The sequence below is a fragment of the Carcharhinus amblyrhynchos genome, chromosome 10 (genome assembly GCF_965287045.1).
Source record: "Carcharhinus amblyrhynchos chromosome 10, sCarAmb.v2.hapA, whole genome shotgun sequence".
In the NCBI taxonomy this organism is placed as follows: domain Eukaryota; kingdom Metazoa; phylum Chordata; class Chondrichthyes; order Carcharhiniformes; family Carcharhinidae; genus Carcharhinus; species Carcharhinus amblyrhynchos.
In genome coordinates this window covers 39510789-39521540 of record NC_137333.1, presented here as the reverse complement: position 1 = coordinate 39521540, position 10752 = coordinate 39510789, and positions in this window count along the sequence as shown.

Sequence of the window (10752 nt, the reverse complement as noted above, 5' to 3'; positions counted from 1 at the left end):
TTGACAATGTCCAGTGGCTATTTGGTCACATAGAGAATGTGCAGAAAAGGGCTATCTTTGTCTGCAGCTTCTTTCTCCTTCCTCTTTCTCCTCATTCACCTCCCAGTAGCAAGGATTGTCCTATAATGGTAGCAAGGCTGTGAAGCAAGCAACATACCGTGATAAATCTTTTGAGTCTTGCTCAGCCGATCGTTCCTGGTGATCCTTCAGAGCGGTCAAGGCAATGGAATGATTGCAGCTGAACTGCTTTAGGAATGGTCTGATCAATAAGATGTTTCTGTGAAAGCATGGTTCTCTTTGAATACTTACTGTGAACATGTGCAGAGGCTACGCACCGGAATCACAAGCCACGTTGTCAACAGATGACTCTTGTTATCCAGTCACAACCCTTTGACTTGCCATGAACTGCAGCTGACACAGAGAACCACAGCAGAAAGAATGCATAGTGATTGCTGCCAGGATACTGGGGCACTGACCTATGTGAAATATAGCCTGTGGTCATGCACCAGCTCCATATTGAGGGAATGGAATCCACTTCACTTACATGGTAAAGTGGATGTAAGATGCATGCATAGCAATTTGCATACAATCAATGACACCTTGAAAACCTGCAATCCTTGTGCACCCTCATCTTCACTTCATCTGCTCTTCGGTAACAAGAAGAAATTAAATTAAATCAAAGATCACATAGAAAGTCTCGGTGACCTTCCTTACACAGTTGTGTACAGCAAAATGTGATATGTTGCTTATATCTCGAGCAGCTTGACATGAGTTGGACACATAAAATTCAGAGCCAAAATAATCCTGACAGTCACCGACAACACAGACATTGCCCTGCTCTGAGATCGGAGTTGTGGCTACAATAGTTCACAGATTTAAGTGATGATCTCTTTAAATGAAAATATCTCAAGGATTTGACATTGTTGAGGCTCCTTTGCAAGTATTACTCCTTACATACCCTCTGTGCAAATGGGCTTCTGTTGAGAGCCCATCTCCACATCCTCCTCCTTCTCTTCCCTCTTTTACCAGCTGGCGCTATTTTGCATGGCTCTTTATTTAAGTCACACTGGATGTCAAGAGGATAGCCTCTTATTCCACCTACATTTGAGAGCAATTTCTCAGTGTAGAACCTTTTACTTAATCAAAAAAGTGCTTCAGCACTTTCTACACAAGTCCTTGAAGACGATTGAATGTTTAGACAAGTATACAAATGCACCCAAAATGCAGTAACAGTCATAAACATTTAGGCACTGAAGGAAACCTATCAAACCAATGCTGGCACTGCATGGAGTCATCCAGACAATCACTTACCCACTCTATCCCCAAAGCCTGACATCTTTACTTCCTTTATGTGCCAATCCAATTTCCTTTTGAAATCATTGACCATCTCTGCTTCCACCACCCTTGTGCACACTGAGTTCCAGATCATAAAATTGGTATCCTCAATACTACTACTGACCAATACTAAATGGTCAGTAGTTATTAGGACTATCCTTATTCTCTTCTTTTGAATAAAACTATCACATTCACCACTCTCCCAACCTCTGGCACCTTCCCATATCTAGGGAAATTTGGAAGATTAAGACCAGCTCTCCTGCAAATTAGAATCATAAAATCATAGAATCCCTACAGTGCAGAAGGAGGCCATTTGGCCAATTGAATCTGCACCAACAACAATCCCACCCAGGCCCTATTCCAATAAACCTACATATTTACCCTGCTTGGCCCCCTGACATTAAGGGGCAATTTAGCATGTCAATCAACCTAATTTGCACATCTTTGGAGTGTGGGAGGAAACCGGAGCACCCACGGGGAAAACGTGCAAACTCTACACAGTGATCTGAGGCCGGAATTGAACCCGAGTCCCTGGTGCTGTGAGGCACCACACCCTGCATCCCTTAGCAACCCAGGATTCTGTCCAATCAGAATCGCATGACTTATCCGCTCGAAGAATAAACAACTTTTCCAAATCCTCCTCTTCTTAATTTTCATTCTATCCTTTAACTCTACCATTTCTACTTTACCAATATTTTCTCAGTAACCTCTTCCATAGCAAACACTGATACAAAGTATCCATTAACTATTCTAGTTTTGCCTCACACCTCTGAGCATATATAAGCCTCGAATAAGATCCACTCTATCTCTCACTACTGCCTATTATTTACATTCCACCAGTAGATTTTTATGTTCTTTTTCATGTTGACTCCCATTCTATTCTCATATTCTTTTGTTGCCAGTATTAGATTTTTCTTCATTTCCCTTTTCAATCTTTTGTATTTGACCTGGTTTCGCCTGAATATTTCATCTGACATGCTCATGAACATTTTTTTTGTTTCATCATATTCTTTATCTCACTTGTCATCCAAGGACCCTGGCCTTGGTTCGCCTATCTTTCTCCCTTGTTGGAGGGTAAGATATTAAGTTTTTAAGTTTATCTATTAGTTTCACAAGTATGTTACATTAACACTCCAATGAAGTTACTGTGAAGATCTCCTAGTCGCTATACTCCAGCCCTGTTCTGGTACACTGAGGGAGAATTTAGCATGGCTAATGCACCTCAAACCAGCACATCTTTTAGACTGTGGGAGGAAACTGGAGCACCTGGAGGAAACCCACACAGGGGAGAACATGCAAACTCCGCACAGTCAGTGACCCAAGCAGGAAATTAAACCAAGGTCCCTGGCGCTGTGAGGCAGCAGTGCTAACTACTGTGCCAATGTGCTGTCAGAGAGTTGGTGCCAACTTGATGGGCCAAATGGGATTCTAAGAGAAGAAATAATCTAACAATTTACATGCAAGCGCTTCAAAAACCCTTTAAATAGCAATGATCGGGGGACCAAGGGAGTGGTCCTTCATGCCATGCTAATATCGTATTCGGCTTTGCAAGCTTAAGAGAAGGTGTACCCTAGAGTAGGACAGCATTGGCATAAAATCCACATTCCATGCCAATTGGCATTATGATCTGTCCAATCTGCGTGCTGCTACAAATATTTGTTGCATGCCACTAATACCTTTATATGGATGGTGCCTGCCACGCTTCTTATTAGATGGATAAAAAGTCCCATTGAGTCAAGAAGTGAGTGCAACAGGCTCCAGCTTTCCCTCTGTAGTTTCAAGCCACATTACAGGACCTACATCCATATTTCATATGCCAATTCTATGTCGTGTTAAGGCAATACTGTATTGATGGAGGTACCATCTTCCAGGTAAGATATTCAGCTGGGATACCGACTGTCAATTCAGAGATATGAAGGAACCTATGCCGAGTTTTCAAATGTTAATTCCTCAACAATCACTCCAGAAATAGACTATTTGGTCGCTTATTTTATTGGCAGTGCACAAATTAGCCACAGTGCAGGATGCAACAATTGTGATTTCAAAAGTTAAGTGCATTGGCATATCCCATTGTTATTCCTTTCTGTATGTCTACCTAAACTGCCCACTCGCAATAATTACTACCATTAATATAGTCTGTGAATTAAGAACATAAGAACATAAGAAATAGGAGCAGGAGTAGGCCATCTAGCCCTTCGAGCCTGCCCCACCATTCAATAAGATCATGGCTGATCTGTCGTGGCTCAGTTCCACTTTCCCGCCTTCTCCCCATAACCCTTAATCCCCTTGCCTATCAAAAACCTATCTACCCACGTCTTAAATATATTTAGCGAGGCAGCCTCCACCACTTCAACGGGCAGAGAATTCTAGAGATTCACCACCCTTTGAGTGAAGAAGTTCCTCCTCAACTCCGTTCTAAACTGCACCCCCCCCCTTATCTTGAGGCTGTGCCCTCTAGTCCTACTGTCCTTTCTGAGCGGGAAGAGCCTCTCCACCTCTATCATTGAACTCAACCACACATCGAGGCCTTAATTTGATTATGGCAATGATTATGTAAGATTTCAGTGGTATAGAATGTGTTTCCTATTGTACTGTCACTTTGCAATATGTTTGCTAGAATTCTTTGACCTATAAACTGCATTTCTAATTTTGCTTTCCATGTAACAGTTTATAGTCTCAGTTTGCAGAAGTGCCAAAGGGGGATTGCTGTACCATCACTGCCATTCCTTTTTGTGGAGCAAAGGGTTAACTCTAAAACTATGAGTATGTGTCAAGGAGATATGTCACAGTGATATCACTCATGCAGAGAAGATGACAAAGAAGCATTGAACAGAGTAGCTCCAGCAATGTTTTGGTTTTATTTAACCTACGTAAGTAACATGTTCTCAATAAAGTACCATTACTTCCAGCAAGATCCCTTCTGTACGAAGAAACTCCCAAGATATAATCAAGAAAACAGACTTTTGGAGGTTAATATTAGATAACTTATTCGTATGGTGGCACATTGATTAGCCCTGTTGCCTCACAGTGCCAGGGACCTGGGTTCCATTTCCAGCTTGGGTCACTGTCTGTGTGGAGTTTGCATATTCTCTCCGTGTCTGCGGTTTCCTCCGGGTGCCCCGGTTTCCTCCCACAGTCTGAAATGTGTGCTGGTTAGGTACATTGGCAATGCTAAATTCTTCCTTAGTGTACTTAGTGTGTAACTGTACAGGGCACTGGTGAGGCCGCAGCTGGAGTACTGTGTGCGGTTTTGGTCGCCGCACTTATGCAAGGATATTTTGGCCTTGGAGGGAGTGCAGAGGAGGTTCACTAGGCTGTTACCGGAATTGAGGGGGTTGAGCTATGAGGAGAGGCTGAATAAACTAGGCTTGTACTCGTTAGAGTTTAGAAGGATGAGGGGAGATCTCATTGAGATGTATAAGATGATGAATGGGATGGATAGGATAGAGGTGGAGAGACTCTTCCCGCTCAGAAAGGACAGTAGGACTAGGGGGCACAGCCTCAAGATAAGGGGGAGGCAGTTTAGTACAGAGTTGAGGAGGAACTTTTTCACTCAAAGGGTGGTGAATCTCTGCCCGTTGAAGTGGCTGAGGCTGCCTCACTAAATATATTTAAGACGCGGGTAGATAGGTTTTTGATAAGCAAGGGGATTAGGGGTTATGGGGAGAAGGTGGGAAAGTGGAACTGAGCCATGTCAGATCAGCCATGATCTTATTGAATGGCGGGGCAGGCTTGAAGGGCTAGACAGCCTACTCCTGCTCCTATTTCTTATGTTCTTATGTTGAACAGATGACAGAGTGTGGCGAATTGGGGATTTTCACGGTAACTTGATTGTGGTGTTAATGTAAGCTTATTTGTGACAATATTAAATAAACTTAAACTTATTCCTGCATAAGTAGATTTTAAGTATCACCATATTTATATCTTGGAATAGCTTCTGCCTGAGCCACTCCCATACAGATCCATTAGATAAAAATTATGTAACAGACTGTTAGTGATACCCAGGAGAACAAGATATTGCCACTGCCATTGCAATACAAATAACATCTCAGATCTCAGATGTGTTTCATTTAAGTTACATATTCCTCTTGACTTCATGCCATGAGCTGATTTACATTCGAGCCCTGAAATTATGCTAATCTGACTTCTCAATCTCTTCCACTATTCTTTCTGGCTGTCTTTCAACTTAAGACGAGAATCCAAATAGCTTGTTACTGATTCTCACATTCTAACAAAACAAATTCCCCTTAAAATCAGAGGAGAGCCTAAAATAATTTGTTCTCACAGGAACTAACTCCTGGCAACATTCCTGCAATCACGGATTTTAAATAATCAGCTCTTCTTGTGGTTTCAACAGGATAAACTGGGGACAAACAAACTTTGAAATAAGGTAGTTGGTTGAGCAGTGTCAAATTTAAATGCCTCCTGCAAATTTCTTTACATAAATAGTACCTCTGAGGCCATGCAAATGAGAAAGATATTTTCTTGCTCCAATTAGGAAACTATTATAGCAACTGAATTCAAGTATGTACTTTATACCTTAAAGGGCAAATTATGACCCTAACTTTTACTGTGCACAATTAGAAGTTAATGTATGAGGCAAATCATGCACAATCTTGCAACATTATCATCTTCCCCTTCAAACCACACAGACAAATGAAGAAAGAATCCCAAGTGATTTTCCAATTAATGTTGTTGCTCCCGTTTTGCTAATCCTTGCTAACTAATTATAACCAATTTATGACGGCATAAAGATTGTTTGGTTGTAGCTTGATGGTTTCTTCTGCGTGTCTCTTCAGGTGAATGTTATGATAACCTTAAAAAGATTCCCCGTGGCACCAACAGAAAGGAAACTGCTGCATCAGATTTCAATTTTTAACTTTCTTTTGCAACAAAAAGCAACTAAAATCAACTTACTTCAAGCATTAATTAACAGGCGAAGGGTATTTCAATGAAAAATGTAAATTTCACCTTATATTTTCGATAAAACAAAGATACATTACAAGCAGTTACAAACTCTCATAATACTTCCACCTAAAGTGTGGTACCACGTGCAATGTTAGTCTTTCCAACTTGGCCTTAACTATGTAGGATCTCTCACTTTCCATTCAATTATTTTAGTTCTTGAATCTCATTCACCTGCAAATGTATTCTAAGTCCCAAGGCACCAACAAGATACACGTCATGAATCTTTCTTCACTTGGGTCACAGTAATCCCAATGGCATAGAAACTCCAGAAAATGTCTTCTCTTACCCTTTAAATTATCTGCTATGTACTAGCAATGCTAAAACAGCAGCAATGAGTCTTGTCCTAGCCACAATCCATCGTTCATCCTTCCTTCAACTCGCAATCCTTTCTAGCCGTATTAAATGCAGAGTAACACAGTCTCTGTTCCATTCTCAGAGAACTGCTTCAATGCCAACTTCTGCTCAAAAATTGTCAAACATTACATTAAGAGAAAACTTTGTTTATTTACTCTCACCATATTCTCAGTTTATTCTGAACAGCCAGACAGAACAGCATCTTGAAACCCAACCCATTGTAATTAGCTTTCTATTTGCCCTTTTCTTCTTAGTTATTCATCTCCATTAACATCAGATCACATGAACATGTCTTGGAACCTCAGAAATGAGTTAACCTTCCCCAGTGGACTTTGGAATAAAACAGATATTGCACAACCAAGCAAGTACAGATTTTTCCCAAAACACATTTGTAATCACATGTTTTATAGCAATCCAGTGTCCATAGTAGCTATATAAATTCATTTATTTTTAATGTATTTTCTGTCTTTGTCAAAAACACATTCAGGTCTTCTAGTTTAAAATTTTCAGACCAGAAATGAGTGTATAATTTCCACCTTATTTATCAGGACTGATGCATCAATATTGACTGATTTGAGGGAACAAATTTGAGATTAATGCATGCTATTTCCTCCTTCCATATCATGGGGAAGACTGACAGATTATAATTATTTTCAGATGACTGGGATTTATAAAATCATTTGTTTTGTTCCTTTGTGTAAGTTAAATTTAAATGATTAATAACATTTGGAAGAAAAAGCTAGTTACAGTAATGATGATCATGAAACTATTAGATTGCACTAAAAATCTGTCTCATTCATGAATATCCTTTAGGGAAGGAAATCTGGAGAGGCAGTGTGGCAGTGGCATTGTCATTGGACTAGTAATCCAGAGACCCTGAATAACGTTCTGCGCTCCTGGGTTTGAATGCTACCACGACAGAAGGCAACATCTGTATTCAATAAAAACTTGAAATTAAAAGTTTAATGATGGCCAATAAACTATTGCCAAATCCAACTGGTTCACTCATGTCCTGTGGGGAAGGGAATCTGCTGTCCTTACATGATCTGGCTTACATGTGACTCCAAACCACAGCAACATGGTTGACTCTCAGCGGTTTACTGAAATGGCTAAGGGCAATTAGGGATGGGCATTAAATGCTGGCCCAGCCAGTGATACACATGTCCCATGAATGAATAAGAAAAAAATCTACTGTCCTTAGTCAGTCTAACCTGTGTGTGACTCCAGACCCACGCAGCAATGTGGTTGACTCTTAACTGCCCTTTGAAATGGTCTAGCAAGTCGCTCAGTTTTACAAAACCACAGGAAACTCAAAAAATTATATGAGACTGGCTACTTGACATCAGCATAGACCAACAAAAATAACAGAGGCGCACCCTGTTAACCCTCCAAAGCCCTCCTCACTAATATCCGGGGATTTGTGACAAAATTGGGAGAACTATGCCACAGAACAGTCATACGACAACCTGATTTAGTTGTATTCACTGGACAATTTTTACAGCTTATCCTGTCAGCAGAGTTTTCCAATACCGCTAAAGTCAATGGACTTTCCTAGCCCTGACCCCACTGCTAAATGGCTGTAAAACTGCACCCATCAGATCAGATGAGACTAAAATCCCAAATTCCTTCATCAATGTCCTCAAAATCTTTCTGTTCCACTTGCACACAAGACCCATCAAAGGTGCGTTACACTGATATATAGTTGGAAAAGAGTAGCCCCATGATTCCTCAGCATTGTCTCTGGACACAAGGAAGTCTCATGGCATCAGGTCAAAAATGAACAAAGAAACCTACTGCTGATTACCACCTACTATCCTCCCTCAGTTGACAGCTTAAGGTGCTGGATGTGTACATCTGTAATGAAAGGTTGAATTGACAAGGAAATAGGTTAGGTTTTTAAAAATTATATTAGGAGAAAGGTAGGGATTTGATTTTTCTGCTGTTAACTTTCAAAAGGGAGTTTAAGGGATTTCAATAACTTACAAAGATTTCAAAGGTAAACAGTGGAAGGTTATTAAGTTTCTTTTGACCTAAAAGTAGATGCAATAGGAAAGCATGAAAGATTTTTATTTTTGGAAGGGCTGAGTTCAAATAGGTGCTTAGGACAATGGAACTGGAAACAAAAGGAGAAGGAATATTCAGAATCATAGAACCCCCACACTGCTGAAGGAGACCATTTTGTCCATCAAGCCTGCACCCACAACAATCCCACTCAGGCAACATCTCTGTAAGCCCACATATTTACCCTGCTAATTTCCCTGACACTAAAGGTCAATATACATGGCCAATCAACCTAACCTGCACATCTTTAGGCTGTGGGAGGAAACCAGAACACCCAGAGGAAACCCACGCAAACAACATGCAGACTCCACACAGACAGTAATCCGAGGCCGGATTTGAACCCAGGTTCCTGGTGCTGTGAGGCAGCAGTGCTAACCACTGTGCCAACGTGCCATCCCTAAAGGAAAGATTTTTAGAAAGGGGAGAAAGATTTTTTATGGAAAGGTGATGAGCCGAGTTGGTGTTGTTGTGTGGGGAGAAGTTCCTGAGATCAGATCTAAAGAGAAGGTGCAAAATCTCAAACTGCCACCTAGTCAGACCAGTAAAGTATCTGGGTGGGATTTTCTGGCCTACCCCGAGTGTTTTTCTTGGCAGTAGTATATGGCACACCATATGCTGATGTTGGGATGTTCTGCTGTTGTCAATGGGAATTCCCATTGAAGCCCCCTCATGCCACCAAGAAATCCATGGCAGAGGGACCACCACCAGCAGAACCAGAGAATCCTGTCAGCCTGGAGAACTCAGCCACTGTTTCAGAAAGCAGTTTTATTTCTGAATTTTCTTAGATTTCCCCTGCAGAGTGGAAGGGGTTGAGGAGTTGTGTGGTATATCTTTATTGAAGTAACAACAGTTTTGCTTTGGATCATATTATTAGATATTTATAGTTAAAAATCTATCTGGGAGTTGTTGCCAAGCAGTTTTCTTATGCGTTCTGACCAAGTGAGATTTTGTGGAAAGTTTGTAGGACCATTTAACTGTATAACTTCAATATTGTGTTCTTCAGCTTTCTTTTTCTTCTTGTTAATACATTTTTTAAGTTTGAAAATCCTAAAAGTATTACTGGTGTTCTATGCTTCTGGGATCAGTAGTTTTTGATGCTTATTTTCAAAGTACAAAACAAAAGGTTATGATCAGGAAGACAATTTCCCCTCTGGTATCTGTCTTGCTCAACAAATAACATCTGCTGTTGTTGTATTAGGTGTAAACAAATTTTTTGGCAGTGATTCTATCGGGTGAGTCTTTCCTCAGTGCAGACTACAACACTAAAGGTAAAAGCAGAACTTGTGCTTTTTAGTTTTGATGGCATATTCTTGAAGTTGCTCTTGGGCTTTGTTCATTGTTACAACATGTTCCTTCTCTGTCTCACTATGAATTAATGTGTCATCTGAGAAACAGCACGGCCCTTTCATCCTGTTTAGTACCTGACCCATGATGCTTGGGAACCATAGACACTCTAGATATTTAGTACTGGTGTTTAAGACTGTAAGTCTTAAAAGACTGAAAGACTGTTAGTCTCTAAGTTCCAGGGAGATGTTGAGAATGTTAGGTTCTAAACTTCAAACTAGCTATTTGATTCCAAAGTAGAAAAGAGTTAAAGCCTAAAGGTTAGTTAATCTGCATTTCTACCTGGATACAAGACTTGTGTTATTCATGTTGCCATCATAATGAGCTTTGAGAGGGGAAGGTCCCAGAGGAAATCATTTGTAGAATCAGGTCACAGGCACTTTCCAAAGATATCACTGAAGCTAATAGGCAGGATAAGTCTGATTTAAGAGAGGGAGACAGAGGGAGAGAGAGCAGTTATAAGTAGCTATAATCTTGGCGATTCACCACACAGGAATGGAAGTAAGAGATCACACTCGGGTTGAAAGGAACAAATCTGTAAGGATTTAGCTTGGGCTCAAAGGAGGATATCCAGGAGAAAGCTTCACTGTGAAAAATCATTTTGCAGTTTAAAGCTACCAGGTTAGGAAAGGAAAAGAATGGAAATAAACATCAGGAGCTGAGAATCACTTTGTCCCGGTTCCAATAGAA